Source organism: Mytilus californianus, unplaced genomic scaffold (genome assembly GCF_021869535.1).
Source record: "Mytilus californianus isolate M0D057914Y unplaced genomic scaffold, xbMytCali1.0.p SCAF_2, whole genome shotgun sequence".
Taxonomy (NCBI): Eukaryota; Metazoa; Mollusca; class Bivalvia; order Mytilida; family Mytilidae; genus Mytilus; species Mytilus californianus.
Window position 1 is genome coordinate 43,528,783 of NW_026262668.1, and position 26,283 is coordinate 43,555,065.

Below are 26,283 nucleotides of genomic sequence, written 5' to 3' on the forward strand. Positions count from 1 at the left end.
AAATCATATTCCAAAATCGTACAAAAAATAACTGTTAATTTGCAGTTGAAATCGTGGCTTAAAAACCCTTTAATTTCTTTTATAATAAAAGTTGTTTTATATCTTGGTTGTAGTATGTACCTTCTTCGTGGTAATCGTGCTGACGTGGGTTCATTTTTATTTATTCTTTTTGAATTAAACAGTGATTTCAACAGTGATAAGGAAAGTTCCTATTTCATTTTTCAAATTAAAAAATATATGAATAACGAAACATAAAAAGCACCCTATTCATTATCATATTTTTGTTATACCTCATTATGTAAAAATTGCCCCTAAAGAGACATCTGAACTTTAAATGAAATCAAATCTTTGAAACATGTGATTAAGGTAGGCATTTGTAATCATTATAATAGTTTCTTTAAAGATAATATTGAAAACCTGCGTGAGGTAGAATAATGTTTTCTTTTTTAGTGTCTAAAAAATAATTACACAGAATTAAATCAACATATTCCATTCAAATTTTGAATTTTCGTTAAGTTGGGTATTTATAAAAGAAAAATAGTACATCGTTTATATCTTAGAATATATTATTTTGCTTTAGGAGTAATGATGAAGATGGTGAATTTTACTTCTTCTTCCGTTTCGAAAGAAATGAAAATGTAAGAAACAATACATTTTCTGTACTGAGTTCTCCAAATACTTATTGAGTTTCATTGATAAAAAAAACAACAATATACTATTTTCAACAAGTACAAAGTCAGCCAACTTTTTTAAAAGGCCAATGGGCCTGAGAAGAATTAAGGGATTCTTGATGAACTGATTGTCACAAGTTGTTTTTATGCTTTTATAACGATAACGACTATATCAAACAATCTTTAAATGTGAATAATGAATAACAGGATAGTTCTGAATTCACATTTCAATGAGAAATATTGAAACATGTCATTAAAATTTCGTAAAGTAAAAGTAGGATCAATAAATCATGTCCACAACTAAAGTATGTGGTAAGCTGATACATAACAGAACTACTGAACATAGACGTCTGGCCATTCTAATAACAAATTTTAGCTCCAAATTATTTTCTTGTTTAATCGACCATATTGCCTAGGTCATAAATGTATGAATTTGTTGGCCCAACTGGTAATTCTTACACAGCAGTTTATAAACATAATTAAGAGTCTCAGTTACACCCTGGTCATGACCCTATTTACTGAACTAATTATTTGTTTTGTACCCGCTGGATATTGTACATGTAATACATACTGGTGACATTGCGTGAAATAGATTTAACACGGGTGACCGGAATGTTAGGACGTTCTAAATCAGTAAATGAATTGAGAAAGTTAAAAAAAAACTGTTTAATTATATTGAACACTGAGTCTTGAGGCTTAAAGATGAAATTTAATATTCTAGTCAAGAGGATTTTTTCTGACGGAATATTCATTTTAATCTTTAAGCGAGTGTCTTTTCACTTTTGTACCATTTATATCTTGCATTTTGTTTTGCAGAATATTCATGTTACATCCTGTTTTGAGCTATAAAAACATTATGGAGAACATATACATGATATTGAATTTTTGGTTTTCAATGCTCTTCCGCTTCGTTTTTCATTTAGTCCTCCGAATGATTTGATTCGGGCACCACAAGACAAAACGTGCATCTGTCGTACCAGATTATATGACTGGTATCTTTGTGTGTTTCTGTGTCTGGGTTTTAAATATAAGAAGATTCAGTGTAATCCATGTTACGTATTTCCACATGAGACATGAAAGGTATAGAAAATGGACAAAACTACGGATGAGGGATTTTCTCGCTGCGTTGAGGACCCATTGGGATGCTTTCTGCTCTTTGGTCGGGTTGTTGTATCTTTGACACATTCCACGTTTCCATTCTCTATTGCATAACTTGTATCATTTCATTACTTCTATTTATTTATTTCCCTTTTCTTAAGAATTAATACGTTTCTGCATAATACGTTACCTTTAAATTTCTTTACTTGCTCGGGCTATTACGTAAATTATTATCATACATTAGAAATACCTATAGTGTATAGAAAATGCCATCAAATATTATTGTCTTCTTCTCAAAGTAGTTTTCCTATGTTAATCCGTCTTTGCATTTTTTTTTAATATTTCTAAAGTTTTTGTTTGGTTTATTAATGAACACATGGATGTGTATTACGTAACTCACTACTCTAAATTTAATTATTCAAACTTTTTAAAATACTTTACGTCGAAGTCAACAATGGGACATAGATCTAATCTATTCATTAAACATCACGATCTATGAAAGAGTCGCATTTTATATTCACGTGATAGGAATGAAAAGCGGTATTTACTGCCTATAACGACATGAAATTGAATCTGTGTATATGCTTACATAATCAAAAGATAAGTTTATCATGTAGTTATACCTATTGATCAGACAGATGACATCGAATCTCTCTCTGGTTTTCAATTATTATTCAAATTCATTCCCATGGTCCATGTATGAAGACAACAACTTGAATAATATAAACAACAATACTTGATAGGTTATTGCTTGTTTCAGGCATAGTATATTTCTCATATCCATTGCAAATACTTGTCAGAAGCATTACAGTTTTCAAGATTTCACTTAAGCAGCCTATTTTGAATGCGAAGACTATACTAAATATCTCTTTAACATACTTACATTTCAATTAGCGATGCAAATTTTACATTTTCATCGCTTGTGAAAGTGAAAATGAGACATCAATATATTTTAAATTCTAGTTATATATATTGTTATTACTTTGATGTTTTTCCTCTGTGGTCATCTTGTATGTCTGTCCTGCTCCTTTGTCATAGTTTCTGATGTGCAACAAGAATGTTCGTATTTCATATTTCTTGTACCATCTTTGAACTAACTAAATCGACTGTAAACAAATATATAAATTCTAATTTGGACTTTTTCGTTATATGTAAAATATGTAGTAATCCGGCAAATAGATAGCACTGGCACTTGTCTCTGAATTTTTTGTTTTTTTAAGGTATATAGGACATTTTTTTTCAGAGACAAGTGCCTGTGATAGAAAGGGCAAATCGCAATCACATTCTTTAAAGGTAGAATCTATTTTAAAAAGGTCAAGGAATTTTTCATAGTGTCGCATCTTTTATATGAAAATAACCTTTTTTTTTCAAATTTGGTGCAACCAAAACGCTTTTCTGGATTTACCTCCAACAGGAAACCTTACACCCATAAATTTGAAAGCCAAGGGCGTATAACTATTCTTTAAAGTTCTGACACGATATCATGTCATATATATTATATATGTAACGTTAAATGACATGCCCGCCTCCTCATTCTTCCAGACTTCATTTTATTATACTTTGAAATGTGTTACAGAAGATATGTTTTGTCTCTCAAAAACCTTGTTCTTATGCTATTCGTTAATCAATTTGCAATTATTTGCAATCTTATTTCGAAATTGTCTTTACCAGCAACGCATGCATGAAGATTTGAATATCTTTATTTTTAAAAATTGGTGATGACATTTTAAGATTCTTCAATGTTCAAATTCTAGTAGGTTTACCCCCTTTCAATTTTGACATTTTAGTGACACGTATAAATAGGACAATTATCCATACTTCTGGTCAGTCTTTAAATTGGAATTCTAAACTTTGAATTAATCAGTTGTAAAAAGTTATTTTAATTAATAGAATTTGTTTAAAATTTAAACCACAATTATACACAACACATAAAATTGATTTATTTACAGGGAAAATATTAAATACAAAGTTTATTAAAGTTAACGTTAGTATTCAATCATTCGCATGTAGACTGATATCTTTATAATTCGTTTTCGCTTTAAATACCTTGCTATTTTTAAATAAAATAGATAAATCTTTTACTATTTTTTAAAATTTAAATATGACTGTTCATTTGTAATAACCGTGTGAATGGACTGGTCAATTACCGACAGATATCCTATTTTACACCCCAGTTCTATTGTTATACTTCATAGTTTCTATTTCTGAAACAAGTGTAAATTGAATAGATCTATTGTTACGAATAACAATGGATTTTGACCACAGGGTGTGACGAGCGGGGTTTCTGGAAACCCCTGATTCTACATCCCGAAAACAAAGTCCATTGTTATCCATTACAATAGAAATTGATTATTTTTTAAAAAGCATGAACATAAGAAATTACTAATAGTGTTCACTACAAGTTGTTTCAAGATATTAAAAACACATTTTAGGAAATTTCAATAGCGAAAAAATATTAAGCATCTATTTTTAATACAAAAAATCCTTCAAGGGAAAAATAATTTGATTGATAGCGTTGCAAAACTAGATAAAATTGTTTCGCGATTTGCGAGAAAAAAAAATTCTGACTCCGACAAAAAACCATACCCCCCCCCCCAAAAAAAAAACCCTTTGAAATTAAAATGGTTGCTCCCTAAATACTCCTTTGCTTGAAGGTAAAATTTGTGATCTTAGTCATATGTCTCTATTCTAAAGCATTGATCTTAAAAAAAAAACAGGGATTCTAACTCCCAGACCCCCACCCTCCTTGGATCCCGGTCGTCGGGTTTCTAATCCAGACACACCTATGATCCCTCAGTGTGTCCGAATATGAATGTTTGTTTATTCTCGAGAAAGGGGGGGGGGGAGGCTTTTAAAAAAAAAAAACCGTAACATAAAAAATACATTTATGATTACCTTCATTAAACTGATACAGGTAAGTACTTTGGGTTATAATATTGCCTTTATCTTTAGTCTGTTCTACCAAATCCAACGCTTGACTCAAAATGTCGTCCGTCTTATACCCCTCTATATTACTAACTGCATACAAGGAGCATGATGTATTTTTTTTTGTGATAAGAATGCACGAAACGGTCAACCTTGAACTTCTGATCCATATTAGCACCAGGATTTAACGGGAATATGCAAAACAGCAACTTTGACATTTGTAAAACCTACTCACTTGTCAAAGTTTGAAAGAACATAGCCAGAGAAAGGTTACTAGTGGGGTTTCATGTAAAAAAAAATAGTATTTTTCTTATAATTTATGGTTCGATTTTGTCAATAAATATGCTATCCATTCTTTTTCATTTAGTAATCAATGTTAACAAATATAGAGTTTAGAACTGGGTGTAAGTTAGTTATACACCTCGGGATACGGCGTGTCTGGATAAGAAACCCCTCCGGCCTCCGGCCGTCGGGGTTTCTTATCCAGACACACCTATCCCTCGGTGTATAACTATTACGGAAAACCAAAATACCGTGAGGAAAAAAAGTGGTTGATCACGAAGACCTTTTATGCTTCACAGAATTTGATTGAATAGCCTAAGCAGGTCAAAGGTTCATAAAGTTTAATTAAATAATTTTCAATCAAATTACAAGCTTTATGGTCACGGAAATTAAGTTTTTTTTAAACCCGAACAAACCCCAGGGGTCAAACTAGTGCTTAATGTTAACATTATAATGTGTATGCCAACTTGTTTAAAGCAATAAAAAAGTTGATTTTCAAAAAAAGGTTTTATAGGTTGAACTGAATAAAAATTCATCATATTAGACGTCGTTTCCCAGCCTACCGTAAATTGTAATATCGTAAATGAAACAAGGTAAACATATAGATTTCACCACTGCAACAAGTGTGTTACGATATTTCTCCACTCGAGACAGTTAAATTTTAATATTTAAAGCGCGAGGCTTGCCGAGCTTTTTAAATACTTTAAATTTAACTGTTGAGAGTGGAGAAATATCGTAATACACGAGTTATAGTGGTGAATGGTGTGTTTAAACTCGGGGAAAGTTCTTGTGTCTTTCAGCAGTGAGGTTGCAGACGTGAAGTGCTAAAATGGTTCTTTCTTCCGATAGTTTGACTATTTTAAGTTATTAATTGCCTCTCACAAATACTGTCATTTCAATTATTTTCTATCATGAGACTTCGTTAAGGGACTTATCATTTTTTACCTGGGAGGGGGGCTGGTTGGTCATTTTGAAATGAAACATACAAAAAATTTCTTGATCCCCCCCATAATATTTCACTATTTTTATTTGATCCCCCCCCGTAAAAAACATTTAAAAATTGTGAACCCCCCCTCTATTAAACATGCCAAAATTTTAACATGCAAAACACGTATCATGTTGTTTCACGAAAATATTGAAAATGAAATATTCTCAGTGTATTGAGTCCAAAAACACATTTGAGGGATAATTGCCTTGCAATAGGGCTCTTCCATGAGTCCTCTTCCATGAATATTAGTAGGTAGAGCAAGCCAGTGCTTTGAATAGCTTTTTCTGACTTTTTTTTCTAATTTCCTATATTGGGCTATTAAAGAAAACTTTATCCTAAGTAACTCTGTACAAAATATACATTAAAAAGTAAACTTTTTGAAACAGTAACAACACATGATTTACATAGAGGGATCTATTATATGTCCCTCTCTTGAACGCTGCTTAAACTTAAGTTTTACGTAAGGCCTTTTGAAACCTCCATTGAGTCGCTAAACTTTTATATGGATAGTTCATGCTTACAGCTTGAACAATTCAATTACTCATTTGTTGTCACATTTCATTCATAAATGTTTGATAGTAACCTCAAAATTTTGATTTATTAGCCTAAAAAGTACAAATTTTTAGGGAGTGAGAGGTATAAATGGACCCAAAGCGATCTTGTAATGAAACAAAAAGATACATTAGTGTTGGTCATCATCTCAGAATCATCTGTTGTATCAATATTCAACTGTTTGTATGCAGATTAGATGAATATTTAATCATTTATTGGAGAATTTATTGCTCTACACTATATTCTTCCATGATGCAGCGTGATTTGTATTTTTGGACAAAATTTTGCACAAATCGCTGTAGATTTCGTTTTAATTTATGCTTAATTTCTCTCAAACTATTAAGCTAATTATAACAAAACTTGGCAGTAATGCTTGTTAATTCAGTGATCGAAGTGAGTGAGATAACGACTAAATTATTCGGATTATGAAGCACCTATGCATTTTATATGGGACAAAATGACACAAAATGGCAGCTTCAGATCCTACTTCACTAAAGTCTTGTGATGTCTTACTTAATTGTATATGAATGGTGTTGAAAATATATTTCGATTTGACTGTTGTAATGTTCTTCTTGACATTTTGTCTCCGTTGAAGTTTGTGAACTACTTATTTCTATGTGCAACAAATATTGATCCCCCCACAACGAATTTATAAAAAAAAAATTGAACCCCCCTTTTCCACACACAGAAAAAAACTTGATCCCCCTGCATTTTGACCAGCCCCCCTCCCAGATAAAAAATGATTAGTCCCTAAACACGTGAGAATGTTGTATCTGATTTATTTTCTTGAGCGGCAGTATTCAACCAACAGTTGTGGCTACATTAGCTAGCCTCCTGTTAATAATAGCGATCACATTTTGACCCAGCTTTCCCAATTGTGTGCGCCTTTATGTTCCTGTTTAAATTATTGGTCATCTTGTTGGCTTGGCAGTGGAGGTCTTTGATTGTGAGTTTTACTTCTGACATATGGTGTAGATAGACAAATGGGTCAGTTCGTGAGCACGTAAACCTGGTTAAACACCACCATGAGTATGTGCCTGTACCAAGGCTATCTAGACTATTTGTTGTTCGTTGTTCTTTGTCTTTGTTTTTGCGTCTATATATTTTTTGTTGATGGTTGATCTGTTCAATATATTAGGGAATTCCTGTTAGATATTTGTGCATTATTATGAGACAACAAATTCATGAAATACTGATGGAAAAACTTGTCATATGCATTTTTTTTTATTTTGATTTTAATTAGCTGTTCCCACTCTACCTGGGTCTTCGCGTCAATCATATTTTTTTTTGTATTAAGGCCCCGGTATTGTAACAATTTTCATTCATTAACATTGGAGTTGTACACAATGTAAGTCTAAGTCAAATTAAGTATAAATTGATGTAATTTGACACGGTCATTGACATTCTGAATGTATGATATGCACAGTGGAAGGGAAGAGAGAATATGTTTGATATATTTTTCAATTCATTTATAGCATATTTTTCTTGAGTTTTCTGAATAAGAACCACGAGAGAGAGAGAGAGAGTATCCCATATGCCCTTAAGTTACAAGTTTAAGTTGAATTGAGGATGACGGGTAGATAAAATTAATTCAACAATCAAAATTGTTATTTCATGCGTTTAGTTAAAAAGATTTATGATAGTGAATATCAAAACTGGTGTAATTATGGTGTGAAATACAATTGGTTTTTTTTATCTATACATTCTGTACTTAAATGACAAATTTGAAATCTTTACGTACCACGCCTATATTGGACAATGAAATTGAAAAAATCTGGATTATATATAATTTATTGACCTTTAATGATGATATCGACTGAACCAGTACCTTTTTTAATTATACAAGCCTTTGTCATTTGACCATCAAACTCCACACCTTTTTGTAAAGAGGACAACCTAATTACACTTACTATCTAAAAATCAGCATGTCCCCATTGTCCACTTTAAGATTGACGATCCTGATAAAAATGTCCTTTTTATGTAAATATTTGTAAAGATAAACACTAAGTTGTCCATCTTTATTAAAAGGAAAACAACTGAAGTGTAGCGGCGTGGTGTCAAACATAGTGGAGGAAATCCAGTAGATATTGGTATTAAAGTGGGTATTTTCAATAATTGATATCATAAATCCGAACATTCAAACTTTTATTTGCTGCTCAGACGTTGGTATATATATGTCAGTGCCTGCAAGCTTTTTTTATACGATATCATTCAATATTGTTGTATGTACGATTAATTTTTTTCTTCTTCTGTTATCTTATATTATAGAGTTAGTACTATGAACACTTTGATACTTTAAAAAGTGTCTTCTACGTAGTTTTTTATTCTACTCATATAGCTGAAAAAGGGGTCAGTTATAAAAACACTGGAATAACAACAAGTGTACCGTTTGCAATTATTCACAAAAACTTGCTCCTCACTTACCCCTGAAATAGGATATGGTGACGCTGTTTCTGTTTTCACAGAAAACTTTTTACTTTCTATTTTTTCATCAAATTTCTATGCATCTTTAAGGCAAAGCATTGTCACTTCCTTTTTAAGTAAAAATTTACTGGCTCTACTACATTTTCACTCGCCTGTGCTTGTTGGCTTGTGATTAATCGTGAAGACTGTTGTTTTTGAGTCATATATTCTTTGGGTTAAAAATGTTTATGCTTCCTCAATCTTTCCTCTATCCACGGACAGTGGTGCAACAGCACAAACAAGCGTTGCATGAAACTTTATGTCCGAACAGCCAATTTCCTAATGGAAAGTTTTTTATGAAGTTGAAAAATAATTAAAAGATGTTTTGCATGACAATTTCAAATCTTATTTCATAACATAAAGTACAATGGAACCTAAATTTTTATGATTATAATAATCATTGACAATTTTTACATATTTTTAATGTCGATAAATCTTTATAACTGGGTGTTAACCAGTAATCTCAAATTTCATGTTTTTATGTTAAAAAAAAACCTATATATTGTTATAGATTTGTTTTTATACATATTAAGTACTTTCCCATCAAAGAAATGCAAATAATGAAGCTATAAACATAAAAATTTAACAAAAGCATTAGAAATATTAAGTATTTTTCGTAAAGTACTTCCTTTCCATGAGTAACTTTTCATTACAAGAGTTTATTTGTGTAATAGCTGCAGTTTACTTCATGTACTGTACAATATTTATTCAAGTCATTAGACTGTGTAACTATATACTCTAAAGCTTCCAAAATTCCTTTGAGAAACTGCAAATATTGTAATAAACTTGATAAAAGATATACGGCAATGTGTTACTAATATTTTTGTTTATTTTCAAGGATGTAGTCAGGTGAAATTTGAAAAATCTGGAATTTAAAATTGATACTATAAATCAGAAGAGCATTAGTTAAGGAACAAAATAAGCTAAAATATTAATAGGTTATGGAACTCCTTTTCGAAATATTTTATTTATAAAATGTCGGGAAAAGACTGACTCGAACTTTAACATTATATTAAGCATTGGTATTAGTTGGGTCTCAAATCGTAAGACAAGAAATCTATAGAATCTGCTTTTTTTGGACTCTGAAATTGCAAAAGTTATAAACTTATACAAGCATTTTAAATTTATGTTACTTTTATTCATATATTTAATAGGTTGGTATAATCTTTGCACTTTAGTACAGAAAGGTCATTTGTGGTGTCACTATGACGCCAATTTCACGCATAGTTTTTAGTAACATATCGCGATTTAGGCAGAATTTTTTATTATTAATTAAATTATTGCACATGTTTATAAAGCAGAACCTAACTTAACTTGTCGTTGTTGTTCGAATGCTGGACATTCCATCAGAAAAGGAATTCCATTTTCAATTGAATTTGAAGAACAGAATTTTACAAATTATTTTATCTTTGTCAGTCTTCTTTTTTTAACGACCCTGCTCAATAGCCCGGCGGGGGGTACTTCCTATATTTTTAGTGGTAAGAGTGTGCCGCAAAACAGGGTCACTTTTTCATGCCCTGCTGGTTAGAACATGGTCCCTTTTTCATGCCCTGCTGGTTAGAACAGGGTCGCTTTTTCATGCCCTGCTGGTGAGAATAGGGTCTTTTTAGAAACAAAGTATTTGTCTAGAACCGTCTAGAACCCGGGTCTAGAACAGCATCTATTTTATACGGTCTAGAACAGGATCATTCCCGGTGCATATTTCTGAGCGTGTCTAGAACAGGGTATACATTTTCTGAGCGTGTCTTGAACAGGGTATGTTTTCAATATTTCTGTTTAGAACAGGGTATGTTTTTCAATGTTTTCTGGTTAGAACAGGGTATGATTTGGCAAGTGATGTCGGCACAGTTATACCCGAAAGGATAGTCAGTAACCCCACCCGGGCTCAATAGCTAATTTATGAGCACTTATTCTCATTTGTGTTAGGTGCTTTCTAGTTTCAAACTTCTTTAGAACATTAATGTTGTATGTAAGACAAAAATTCTAAAACATGAATACTGATTTCCTACAGACTAATGTATTATGAACATCTGGTAGATTTATACTACTCTTTCAATCAGTTTAATTGAGGTCTGGAGCTGGCATGTCAGTAACTGCTAGTAGTCCTTTGTTAATTTATGTATCATTGTCATTTTGCTTAGTTTCTTTTGTTACCTATTCTGAAATCGGACTCAGACTTCTTTTAAACTGAGTTTTACTGTGCGTATTCCTATGTTTTTCTTTATTCTACATTGGCTAGAAGTTGAGATCTCACAAAACATGTTTAACCCCGCCGCATTTTTGCGCCTGTCCCAAGTCAGGAGCCTCTGGGGCCTTTGTTAGTCTTGTATGTTTTTTTAATTTTAGTTCATTTATATGTTTTGGAGTTTAGTGTGACGTCCATTTTCACTGAACTAGTACACAATTTTATTAAGGGGCGAGCTGAGGACCACCTCCAGGTGCGGGATTTTCTCGCTGCGTTGAAGACCCATTGGTGGCCTTCGGCTGTTGTCTGCTCTTTGGTCGGGTTGTTGTCTCTTTGACATATTCCCCATTTCCATTCTCAATTTTACTTTTTGATTTTCGAATTCAAGGAGCCAAAACAATTGGCAGTATCATACCACCTCCTTTCAGTTTAATAGTCGTTGCAAGGATAGGATAATTTACAAGATTTACACAATGCTGTAGTCACGGCTTACATTTCCATACTAAAATATTTGTTTGGTATTGTATACTAGTATGCGAGCGTCTTATTACTTATGTTTTAGTTACATATATAACTTGTATTCTTTGATCTTAGGCAAAAGGTACTCCTTCAATCTTAGCCAACCGATGTTCATTCGATCTTGGGCAACTGACATTCATTCGACCTTAGGTAACTTGTACTCCTTTGATCTTGGGCAACTGATGTACCATCGATCTTTGGCAACTTATGTTTCTTTTATCTTTGGCAACTGATGATTCTTTGAAAATCTTAGGCAACAAATATTCATTCGATCTAAGGCAACCAAAAAATGAAAGATTGTTTACATTAAGGTCACTAGTGTTCCTTTGATCTTGAGCATTAACATTTCTTCGATGTTCCTGCGATCTTAGGCAATTGATGTTACTTTGATCTTAGGCCATTGATGTTCCTTCGATCTTAGACAACTGATGTTCCTGCGATCTAAGGCAATTGATGTTACTTTAATCTTAAGCAATTGATGTTACTTTAATCTTAGGCCATTGATGTTCCTTCGATCTTAGACAACTGATGTTCCTGCCATCTTAGGCAATTGCTAGTAGTTCGATGTTAAGCAACTGATGTTCCTTCTATCTAAGGCCAGTGATGTTCCTTTGATCTTTGGCAACGGATGTTCTTTCGATCTTAAGCAATTGATAGTCCTTCGATGTTAGGCAACTAATGTTACTACGATCATAGGCAATTGATGTTACTTTAACCTTAAGCAATTGATGTTACTTTAATCTTAGGCCATTGATGTTCCTTCGATCTTAGACAACTGATGTTCCTGCCATCTTAGGCAATTGCTAGTGGTTCGATGTTAGGCAACTGATGTTCCTGCTATCTAAGGCCAGTGATGTTCCTTTGATCTTTGGCAACGGATGTTCCTTCGATCTTATGCAATTGATAGTCCTTCGATGTTAGGCAACTAATGTGTTACTACGATCGTAGGCAATTGATATTACCTCGATCTAAGGCCACTGATGTTCCTGCGATCTTTGACAACGGATGGTCCTTCTATTTTAGGCTACTTATATTCCTTCGATCTTTGGCAACGGATGCTTCTTCCATATTAGGCCACTTATGTTCCTTCGAACTTTGGCAACGGATGTTTCTTCGATCTAAGGCCACTGATGTTCCTTCGATCATTTGCAACGGATGCTTCTTCGATTTTAGGCCACTGATGTTACTGCGATCTTAGACAATTGATATTACTGTTCATTCGATCTTAGACCACTGGTGTTCTTACGCTCTTTGGCCGCTAATGTTCCTGCGATCTTAGGCCACTGATGTTCCTTCTATCTTATGTCACTAATGTTCCTTCGATCTAATTTATATAAAACCTAATGATGTTCCTTTGGTCTTGAGCAATTGCCATATTTCCAATGTTCCTGCGAAAACAAAATGGCGAAGATAGATTTTTATAAGATAATGAACTTTCTGTGGTATTTGTAAACGTTGATATCTTATCGTCTTAACATTTACCGCCTAGCAAAGAAAAACAATAAAACATTTTTTTAAAGATAACGAATTTAGTAACAAATCATTGCGGAAATCATTTTAAATATATAACAAAAGATTGTGTGGTTTCATTCACAAAATATACACATTATGTTGTATATTTGAAGTCTAAACGGATGTATATTTGTACTGGTTGCCTTTTATACCAAATGCAAGTTCTCAAATTCTAACATGATCTTATCGTATGGGTCAACTTGTTCTTAAAAACATCATGAAACAAGAGAATGGGTGTGGCAAAATCATGACAAGCTTTTTATCCTTTCAAAACTATATCAGTAACTTTATGATAAATCATTTATCATGGTGTTTTTGTTACTTTTTTTTTAGCTTAACGATTAGACTTTCCCGATAGCGGCACATTTTGAACTGTCTGATTCCCTACATCTTCGAAGTTTATATATTTAATCGACAGTATGACAAAGTGAACTCATTGGTTGATTGATTGTTGGTGTTTAACACCTCTTTCGTCACTCTTGGCTATATGATGGCGGATAGTTTCTATTGGTGGAGGATGCCGGGGTACCAGGAGAAAACCTTTGGCAGGAAAACTGGCAAGCTGGGTCAATTAAGATGGAAAGCGAACCCACAACCTCAATGTGACAGGCTAGTGGTCCCTATAGAAGAACTTCTTAAACCAATCGGTCATCGAGCCCTCCCCCTTTCCCGTTAGCTCATTGGTACCCATACAATTGCTCATAACAATGCTGTTATTATGCTTTTCAATATAAGTATGGTAGCATACTCTCTAAACTAATTGCTTTGGGATACCATAAGGCATATTTTGTTTATTAAGAACAAAAAGGTAAAACATGCTTCACATAGGAACAAGTTATCAGTAAGCTGGAGTTTCTTATTGACAACATATTTGTTGAATTTGGAGGCAGACTTTTTCAACAAATTGTCGGCATTCATATGGGAACGAACTGTGCGCCTCTCCTTGCCAGCCTCTTCTTATTTTCATATGCGTCGGAGTTCCTTCAGACAACTGTCAAAAACAGGAAGATAAAAAAAGCCAGATTATTTAATTTCACATTCAGATATATTGATGATGCTATTTCCATTAACAATCCAAACTTTCTGATTGGGTTCTATTAATAAATCCTCCAGAACTAGAAATTAAAGAAACAACAGACACGGCTTCCTTCGCCTCAATTTTAGACTTATACCTCGAATTTGACATAAGCGGTCATCTCAGTACCAGAATCAATGACAAACGAGGCGATTTTAATTTTGAAATTATAAATTCCCCCCAGCTTTGCAGCAATATACCAACTTCACCTGCATATGGGTAATACATTTCCCAACTCATTCGATATTCAATAGCTTGCAGCTGCTACTCTGACTTTAAACATGTCACCAGTGTCTGAGCAGAAAGTTGAACGAGACGTCTCGTCCTTTTACTAAAAAAAATTCATCAGAAGATACCAAGACCTATTCCGTATCAACCTCACAAATAATACATGACGGACTTGAAGTATATCTTCTAGGTACTGACGTTGTTTATCATCTTAATAATGTGTTATAGTGTTCCTTTTATTTTTCATTGTATATTTTTAACCTTTACTGTTTAGTCCATTTTTGGTAATATACTTTTGACGTGGCTCGGTATTTATACATCCCGCCATTGTGATATTGTGCTATGGTAATTTTTGTATCTGTATGCCATTTTGTTTTTCTTTGTTGAAATAGTTATTGTTTTTATAGGGATTAAGATTATAACACAATGTTGACTGCTGAACCCCAATTTTTGACATTTTTAATGATTTTTTCTGTTTGCTTTGTTCATACATTATTGTCAATATAATTGAATTCTATGCGACAGTCATACAAGTGAGAGGTTTAGCTAGCTATAAAACCAGGTTTTATCCACCATTTTCTACATAAGGAAATGCCTATATCAAGTCAGGACTTTCCTTTTTGAATTTCCCTTGGATTTCGGTATTTTTTTTATTTTACTTTCATGGTTTTCTGATATGTCACTTTTATTTCTGTTTAAAGAATGTAAATTTGGTGATACTTAAGATTCTTTTTTTTTTTCTCTCTCTGTGTTATATTTTTCAAATTCCAATACTTTACTTCGAGCATCATTTTCGAGAAATAAATTTAAAAAAAAAAGTTTGTTTGATGTATCAAATTACATTTGATATTTTTGTCATTTTGTATTGTTGTACCAAAACTTTATAGATTGTATCAATATCTTCTTTAATAGTAAACGCTTTACTGTGGTAATTCGAGTTTCTTGTTGTTTAAATTCTGCATGGATCCATCATTAAAACAGCAAGTTCAAGGGAAGTCAAGACGAATGTATGAAACTGTGTCAATTCATTTCTTTCTTTTAATACGCTGAAATTTATATATGTCAAACAATTTCTCATGTTCAACCAAACTGTTAAAAGAACAAGCAACAAATACAATAAACAAGTGTGTGTGCAATTAAAAACCACAAGTCGAAGAATGACTCCCAGACAACATCAAAGTAAAAAAAATGTAAAAAACGATTTTAAACAATTGTTACAGTCCAGGGAAAGCAGGTCCTGCTTTATCAGTGACATCCGTCCTGTTCAATATTGTATTACAACACATTACATCCAACTTGCATTGAAAATACGGAATATGCACAAATAACAAAATTAACAGAAACAAAAAGTAAAGGTCAGTTCACTCTACTAATATATTTTTTTTTAATTTCTTTTATTGTCTAGGTTAACATAGTTAATAGTGAATGTCGAAAGACGCGCGACAATCTACAACTATGTCAAAATATACATGCATTTTTTAAAGAAAGATATTTTACTTTTTTAAACGTCATATGTCATGATGTGTAGAAGTATTTTTTTCACATTTGGCATCAAGATCTTGAGGATCTTATTGGTTTACTTAATTCAGTGGTTACACCAAAAAATATGTGAATGAATATGTTGAATAAGCGTTGTCAGCTTAAACAAAAACAAACCTTCACTTCCTTTTCTTTTTCATTCAAAAAAAAATAATTGAATTAAATTGAACATATTCATGTCAAACCCCATATTCAATTTTCAATCTGTATATACTTGGTGCAAATAGCAACGAATACTGTTTGACCTATTTCAGAAATAAATTGCTCCGTCACTGTACAAACTATTAAGTTACGGGTGTGTCAATATACATTCGTTCAAAATGGATCAAATTACATATTAGCAAACACAAATTGTATGCAGACCATCGTAGGTAGCTGACATAGAGTGAAATAATTTTCTCTCTTTCTCTATAGATATCTGTGTTTATTTTTTAAAACATACTTCAGTCGTATCATATACGGATGCGAAATTGTATTTTCATTTTATTCTGTGATCATTTCCGGAAAATCAAAAGGATTGTATGCATAAGACAAAAGAAAAACTAAACAGGAAACTCCTATAAGACACACACGAAATGCAACTTAAAGTTAGATAAGATAAAATAGTTGTATAAAAGAACTATTATATTGGTTCAGTGTGTCTTACGCGCAATTGTGTGAAAATATGTTGTTTAAGGTCCTTGTATGGGGCTAACTACATGTACATTAAGTCCGAGAATGAGTTTTAATAATAATTTAAGACAGGTTCAAAACACTTGGACACCAATTAATTAAACAGTTAACTTTTCGTAATAGCACTGTATGCTGATCTTACTCACATATGGTAAAGTTGCATATCAGTGTCAGCATTATACTTACACCGTATGGATGAACTTACAAGGTAATAATATTTGGAAAATACATCTATTATGCTGCTGGGCTAATGTTTTCTTGTGTTATTGACATTGCTGTTAGTGTATTAGGAAGTATATTGCTTCTTATACTGTACCTCAGATGTCCATTAATAAAGGAGTCATATTGGTAACAATTTATGTATAGTACCCACTTTTTTATACATGCACCAGTTCTATTTATTTTGATTTACGTAGTAGTTCATATTCACGAGGAAAAGTATATTTATGCAACGACCATACATCTTATATGTGTGTTTCTGTGTGCGTGTGTGTGTGTGAGTGAGGGGGGGGGGACTGGAAAAAAATAATTGGTTCATAAATGAAGCGAAAACATTGAAAACATTGAAAACTAGATATAAAATTAATATTACATTAGAATTTCAAAACTGATTTTCTTGCTCCTGTATATTATTGGGGAAACACGGATTTTTGTTACAGTCGAAAAAAGATTTTGTTACAAGAAAAAAAGACATTACTCAATTGATGAATAGTCGGTACATGTGTACCATTGTTTAAATGAAATATGTATGCTTCCATGTGAAACTAATGTATTCTATAGAATTTCAAATTCTTCCCAAACAAACCCGCCCACAAAGTATCTTATCTTGAAGTATTGCAGGCCAACACCTATCCGTGTGCACTTCAACGGGGAAATAGAGTTGTAAAGTTATTTTCGACCCATGGAAAATGTCGAGAGATAATCTTACATGCAGTATTGTTATTATGAAGGACAAAGTATATAAAAAATAAACGGCAAAGTTTTACATAAAAGACGACTCGCGTCAGTGTACACAAATTACAAATCATTTCTTCATTGTGGAATGAACAATGTATGTGTATTTAAACTCAAGATTGTCGATGTGGTTAAATGAATTGCATGCCTCGACAGAATGATTTTGTGGTTGGAGATGTTGATTTCTTTTAATAATAATCAAAGTCAACAATTAGGAATTAAAAACACGCATTTTTTCAGGTGTCAATATTAATGTGCAGGATAAAAACAATTGTCTGAAAATATAAGATCAATATTTTCTAGCTACGAAACAAGAGAAGAGTGAGGCGTCTTTGGTAAAAATGTCAACTATCATAAGGAACTAAACCTGTAAAATTATCCTTGACAACATTTATGTACGTCAATATATATTTATATATCACAACTCGTTTTCTATGCCCGTGCCTGTAGTGACGTTTTAGAGTTCAATGAACGTAATCTATGTATCAGTGGTAACTTATTAAATTGGGGGAAATATTTCGTTACCACAGATTTCTTAAAACCTTTACTCAATTATTTCATAGATTGGGTTTGGCTTTACCTGTAGAAAAAAACTATTTACAAACGGGAAGTCACATCATAATGTTTACGGTGATGTTGTTTATAGAGCTCGTAAATTTAGATACGATCCATGTAAACTTATCGATCCTTTAAATACGTTTGTTCTAAAAGGCTATCCATTTAACACTGAAATAAAATCTTTGAATATTGTGTTTATGTGTGCAAACATTGATTTTGTAATCAATAAATTAAAATATAATACATATAGTTGATAACGTTTGATTTTGTCAGTTTTTGTGGACTTCCCCTTTTTGATCTTACTTTAGAGTTCGGTATTTTTGTTATACTTTTTATTCCGCTTTGAAAATTTACGGTCCTACATTCTATCGATACCGAAATTTGGCATTGCACTAGGTCATGTTTTTCTCTGACTGTTTATGACGACTTTACGCTAAATGTGTACTGATTGATAGTTTAGCCTTAGACATTTGATTTTCTTATAAGTTGTTATTGGCTTCGAACGTGTTTTCAGTTACTGCTAGTACTCTCAGATCTGTTCATTGTGCTTAATACCTTTTGTTAACTGTTTTTTTTTTTTATTTGTGTCTACCTGATGAGTCGAGTCTTTTTTAAACCGATTTTTTTATAGTTTGTTCTTATGTTGTTACATCACTATCCGAGGTCAAGGGACGGGTTGGGCACCCGCAAATATATCTAACCACGCCACATTCTATATGTGCCTGTCGCAAGCCTGGAGCCTGTAATTTAGTGGTTGTCGTTTGTTGCTGTTTATCATATTTGTTTTTCGATTTTTTGTTTTGTATAGTTTGTTCTTGTGTTGTGCTGTTGTACAACTGTCCCAGGTTAGGGGATGGTTGAAAGCCCGCTAACATTTCAAATCTTGCCTCATCATGTATGTGCCTGTCCTAAGTCCGGAGCCTTTTATTCAGTGGTTGTAGTTTACTGCTGTAGATTATATTTGTTGTTTTTTTTTTTTATGAATCTCGTTATGTTCTCGTTTGAATTGTTTTACATCTGTCTTTTACAGCTTGCGATGTGGTATGGGTTTTTCTCATTGTTGAAGGTTGTTGTCGTAGGGTGACCAATAGTTGCTAGCTTCTACGTTATCTGAACTCTGGTTTTCAGTTGCAGTTCTAAAAATCGGCATCTTTAAAGTATGATAAAATATCGCGTAGACATTTAAAGTAGGATAAATATACTTAGTGAAAAGGTTAATAAAAACTTTATTTTATTCAAACTGTTATTACGCTTGGACATTTCACATTACTTTTCATATGGCGATTTTACATATGGAAGAAATTACCAACCATATTAAATGAAAACTGGGGTATCATTTCAATTTGTTTTCATAACTTTGATTTGATTGATATATCCGATAAATAAATTTTCAATAATGCAGTAAAAATTGTAACTTGATATTTTTCAACTGAATAACTTTACTTAAAACATCTTACGAGAAAAACAATTTATAATGAACAAAACATGCACACACCATTCTAAGACGAGCGGTAATGTACTTCCGTTTTTCCGATGGTTGAATGTCGTTAATCCATCTTAATATATACAAACCAAGATAAACCAAACGTAAGAAATCGCATGAAACCAAACGAAGCCATACCGGATACGTTAACAGGGTAAGCGTCTTAAAGATCGGACTTCTTTTCTGTAACATTATGATCTAAGACCGGCATCAACAATGGACTAAACCCATACATAGTAAGCTAAAAAAAAAGCCTCGACATGACAAAAAGGAAAACAACAAGAACGAGAAAATCAATAGCAACCACTGAATTGTAGGCTCCTGGTTTCGAACAGGTAAATACAGAATGTGACGGAAAACATGCATAGCAACATTTGTAGCGCAGACAGCAGATATATACTAATAGGACTTAACAAGCGTTTTATGCTTGGTTGCTGCATGTTTAGAATTTTCAGCTGATCATCAGTAAACTTCAAGGACTTTCAAGTACTTACAAGTACTTTCATAATATTATACATATATGGACATATTTCTGTAATTATTTGTAAACGAGAGTCAGAAATATATATAGAATGTTGTCATTCAGCTTTTCTATAACATATATGTAAATAATATTAATAACTTCAATATCTTTTTTTACAATATACATATACATTTTCCCTTTTTATTACGTGTTTTACTTTCAATAAGTTTGATTGAAATCAACATCGCTTAAGCATGGCCAGTGGAAACGCAACATAAGCTGTTAAACATTCAAAAGTTATCAGTTGCCATGAAAAGTAAGTATAGGAGCTGGATACCAGTCGGCTTTAATACTTCAAAGTTTTTGATTTTGTAAATAGTTATTCCAGGTTTTTCAAAAGTTTTGCATATAAATGGACATTTAATCAAACATGAGAACGGAAAAAATAAACGTTTATTTTTTTTAAACCGTTTTTGAAAATACTGAATTATAGATTCGAACAGTGTAATTTCTGTTGTAACACAATTTGGATTCGAACAATTCTCTAGATATTACATAAAAACAAATGTGTATTTCATTAATAGACTTTACATTTTGTTATATACAATCATATTTGACATTCGTACATGTACTACTACAATTACGCTGATACATGTATCCTGCAGCAAATTAATAACTTTGTACAGACAAGGAAGATCGAACAGTATATAAAAACTGTGCAAAAAAATAGAAAGGAGAGATTCCACCAGGTCTTCTCCCCCTCATGGGTAAGCAGGAATTCATTCACCACCAGAATTCAAACTCATCATGACCAAAAATAAACCAAACGATCACGTGCCCGTGTGACAATTTGTGAACTTTCGAACAATTGAAAATTTGAACTTTAAAACATTTTTATCTTTGTATTTTCGCAATAAATTTTTTTTTTTATTTCTAAATCGACTTCGGTATACTGTTTATTTAATTTTCAGACTCATCTATTAGGATAAATTCAAAATTGTTTAAGACACTTTGCGTCAGTCAAGACCTGTTCATTCAAAATAATTACTTAGCTACTATTTACATTTGAAAAATAGTAGATATAGAAATAAGATGTGGTAAAAGTATAATTGCCAATGAGACAACTTTCCACCATTTTTTACATAAGGAAATGTTTAAACCGCTAGCGATACACTTGTATGAGTGAACAGCATTGAAATTACAGACAGAACAATTAGTGTCAGAAAAATAGATTAAACTCTAAGTAATCTATTAAAAGAACTAAAAAAAAGAACATCTTCAGAAAAGTCTGAAATTTCAGTATGAAAGGTCACCATCATCTGTGTTATAACATAAGCCCATTTACTGACTGTTACATTGTAGAGGGTTGAATTGGTCATAGTTTAATCATTGGCTACGATTTAGAAAAAAAATTGAAATACGATTCTTTTTGTTTCAAGTAATAATAAAAGTGGAATTTTGAAATAATATTTCGTCATAAGCAGTGATCAGTTTGGCCCGAATTTGTCAAAATTAGCTCAAAAACATCGCTGTTGTATTATTGACTTGCAAAGCAATAACTCAACCTCATGTATATTTGTATTCATGTGACCTCCAATTTAACCCATTAGCTGGAGATGTGTTACACATGTACTAGTCGTGTTCAACTTTCAAAGTAAATGAATGTCAAAATTGAAAGTGAAACAAAGGTGAACCATTTCGTTGACTGATTCGATCCACCAAAAAAACATTCTTATACAGGTAAAAACGATGATTTACATATTTTATTAAACCTATAACATGAAATCAAACAGACCCAGAAAAATACAATTGCAGGTGCTCACTTTTTATATCTATTTATTTTTATATCGGGTTATATGACCGTCGGCAGTCTTCGGTGGTCATGTCGATGCATGGTTAATTAGATGGTGTCTAGACTAAAATACACACGAAATCAGGATAAAAATTATCGAGTCCATGCATTGTTAATTGTTTATTTCAGACTTTTTGTAATTTGGATAGACGTTTTAGCATGTTATAAATCATATATGAGAATTTGAGTCAAATCGGTGAAACAGAACATGAATTTAACAGCTAATGCCCGTTTAAATTCTCCGTAACGATGACAAGAACTGCGTTTTACTAAAGTTGGTACGAAATACGACCAGTGACTATTTATAGAATATTGATTTTTTTAACTGGTTGTACACGAAAGTCGACAATGTTTAGGAAACATAAGCCAAATATAAAGGTCATATGTATTGTGTAATGAATTCATGCTATCAAATGTGTATACAATTGTATATATCCATTATACTTGATCCTTAAAAAGCCTAGTACAGCAATCGATTGTAGTTTTGTTTTCTTTTTTACACGAACCTTTTATTAGTGAATGTTCCTATTTAAAATTCCTAATATTAAAAATTTTATTATTTTTAGGAAACTGGCCTTATCAATTCTTTTGATGCATGCACGATATGTAAGAAATTCTAAAAAATATATTTGATCACTGACTGTACTTTGCAAGACTATATTCAATATCTAGTGTGCTATCTATAATTGCTTGTTTCTTGTTGTATAGAAATAAGGGACTTTTGCTTGTTACCTGTTGTATAGAAAAAGGGCTGGTGCTTGCTTTTTGTTCTTGTATAGAAATAAGGGACTATTGCTGTTACCGGTTTTATAGAAAAAAAAGGTACTATTTTACTTGTTTCTTGTTATGGTATAGACATAAGGGACTATTGCTTGTTACTTGTTATTGTATTAAAATAAGAGACTAATGCTAGTTTCGTGTTATTGTATAGAAATAAGAGACTAATGATTGTTACTGGTTGCATAGAATTAAAAGACGAATGCTTTTTATATGTTACAGTATAGAAAAAGGGACCTTTGCTTGTTACTAGCTATTACATAGAAATAATGGACTAATGATTATTACTTGTTATCGTATAGAAATATGAGACTATTGCTTGTTACTTTTTATCGTATAGAAATAAGAGACTAATGCTAGTCCCTTGTTATTGTATAGAAATAAGAGACTATTGCTTGTTACTTGTTATTGTATAGAAATAAGAGACTTATGCTAGTTTCTTGTTATTGTTTAATCCACCATTTTCTACAGAAGGAAATGTCTGTACCAAGTCAGGAATATGACAGTTGTTTTCCCTTCGTTTGATGTGTTTGAGCTTTTGATTTTGCCATTTAATAAAGGACTTTCCGATTTGAATTTTCCTTGGAATTCGGTATTTTTGTTATTTTACTTTTTTTGTATAGAAATTAGAGTTTAATGACTGTTACTTATTGTATAGAAATAAGACACTAATGATTGTTATTTGTTGTATAGAAATAAGACACTAATGATTGTTATTTGTTGTATAGAAATAAGGGACTAATGCTGGTTACTTGTATAGAAATACGGGTCGAATGCTTGTTACGTGTTACAGTATAGAAAAAGGTACCTTTGCTTCTTTGCTTATTACTAGCTATTATATATAAAAATAAGAGACTATTGCTTGTTACTTGTTATTGTATAGAAACCAGGGACTATTGCTTGTTACTTGTTATTATATATATATATATATATATATATATATATATATATATATATATATATATATATATATATATATAAGTAAGGATCAAACGAATAGATTCAAGTGTCCTATTTACTTAGAATAAAGGTTAATTAAAAAAGTTAAGAAAATGTCTATTCAGTATTACAATTCGTAATATGATAGACAGTTTTGTTAATGTCGTATAAATTGGACATATACGCTTGAATGCGCGTGGTGTAGACAGCTGGTCCCCATTTTAAATATTTGAATTTATCACTTACAGTTAAGCATCTTTTTGTCAACAGCTACGTGCAGTCTCTTATAAATTTATCAAATTTTATGCAGTCAAATATTTGCAATATTGGTGTCATTATGGTTTTTTTTAACTTAATTTATTTTTTATAGTACCCTTTATAAAATATTTCAAACCATACACATTCATTGAATGATAAAACCACGCCATAAAGATCCCACCTTTCTTTCATAATAAGATCATGATTAAACAGTAAAATAAAGTATAAATTTCATGAACCCTGAACTACGACTTATATATATTTTGATAAAAAAAACTATCATGAAAGTCGCTACAACTATTAGTATCTTGTCGCATGATTGGTGAAATGTAAAATTATGATATACATTCTTTTTGTTGACATTTTATAGTTTTTCTAATGAGTAGCATTGTTGATATTGTATAACAAGATTCAATTGTGTATATATGATATATAGTGGTAACGTAATCGAGAAAGGGCAGCTCATCTTACTTTTAATAAAAACGAAGTACGTTGGTCGGGGAATGAAATAAGAGAAGAGGCTCTATTTGATACCCAGTTAAATGTCACTAAACCATAGTTACGCTTATACATCAAGCTTTACATCTCTGATTTGGAAATCATCATTCGTCTCTTATTACATTTATTTGTAAAATGAATGTCACGGTTTTCCGTACAAGGGTAATAAGTGGTATAGTTCAGTTACTTGAGGACAATGACATCGTTTGCTGCTGTGATTGATGACACGTTGGGGGAATGATTTAGCCCTATTGGATATGAATATAACTATACCCGTAGTTTTACTGATATTAAGATAAAAATTCTAGCTGTTTATTACAGGACTTAAAAGACTTGTATGTCTTTTTTATCATCTTTACTTTTTTTTTTAAATAGTACGATTTCAGTATGGTTCGTGTTACTCAACATGATCTTAAGTTTTCTGGACTGTTGTTTGTCATTTCGTCGTTTCTTCTTCTTGGTCATGGTGTTGTCTGTTTTTATTCGACTTATAATTATTCTATTTCCTCCTGAATATCTGCTCCCCGATCAGTCTATCGGTATTTTCTACGGAACTTTACTTTTGGTAGGCAAGGAACGTTCCAAGGTAGTCCAAAGAAAAACGCAAGTCAGAGTCTTTAGAAATTTGCGTACTTACTAAGTACATGAAATGAAATTCTTTTATAAATTATTTCTGTATTTTAATGGATTGATTACTTTTCATGGCTATAAAAGACGGCATGATAAAAATTTAACATGTATGAATCAGTTATTGGCCTCACTGTATTATTATGTAAATTGATCAATTAATTGTCTATTCTCGTTATAAATTTTTTTTTATCTTATAGGTTTACTGATCGATGGTCTTGATCAATTACCCATGGAGAGATAGGAAGTCTGTTGAAATGGAAAAAAAAAGTACTTTAGAAAACGTTTCCAACATAATGGACTTTAAATAGAAGTTCAGTTTAATAATGATACATGTGTGTATTGTAGATCTTCATAAAGCAGAAAATCAATATTAAGATATAACCATTTAAGAACGAGTGTAGCGATTTAAACCTTTCTAAATGCTGCTACTTAGAAGTTGTCTTCTACTGTGACGACCTTCTCACGAAAGTGCTCTCTTTATATACCCAGTTTAAAATAGATCATCGTTGGGGGTGTCACGTGATTATTGACCGAGTGCCCCGGATATGCCAGGCCTAGTAAAAGCTCAAAGACTACTAAACAAAAGGGAAATCTTCTTACACAATAAACATAAGTAAATCCTTCTTTACTTAGAGGATTGGAAACTGACTTTTATATACCACAGTAGCTTAAAGGATTAATATTGAAAAGACAAACAATTCTTGTGATAATGGCTTTTAAGAATTAGATCGATGATTTGTACCGTGCCTAAAGGATTTTGTGGTTATCATAAATTGAGCCTATTTAATTGAAGAAATTTAGTGGTATTTTCATTCTGTCACACCTACACGACTCTGAGCGCTTAAATTAAATACTATAGTACATCATATATAGTATGATTCAAATCATTATTATTGTTCACGTATTATAGAAAGTAACATGATATACTCTTACTTTTACTACCCTTCCATTGCTTTTCATTTGAATACCAAGTATTCGGTTTTATTATGGTGTTCTATATTGTAATGTGGTTGGCTTCCTGTTCAATAATTAATTGCTGCTTTGTGAATCCTTTTGTTTTAAAAGCGATGTTGGGGTAAAATTAACGATTTAGAAACTTAGCAACACAATCTGCATGTCAAATTACGATCGTTTTGTTTTATTTTAACAAAGATGTTTTTTT

General features: G+C 32.1%; 1 long non-coding RNA gene across 1 annotated transcript; it reads left to right on the forward strand.

Moving 5' to 3' along the window:
• The first annotated feature begins 16,389 nt into the window (after positions 1 to 16,389).
• LOC127728020 (uncharacterized) lies at positions 16,390 to 26,005 on the forward strand. The gene is made up of 2 exons (XR_007993978.1): positions 16,390 to 16,917; positions 25,319 to 26,005. It is a non-coding gene; the product is annotated as an uncharacterized LOC127728020 (long non-coding RNA).
• The last annotated feature ends 278 nt before the right edge of the window (positions 26,006 to 26,283 follow it).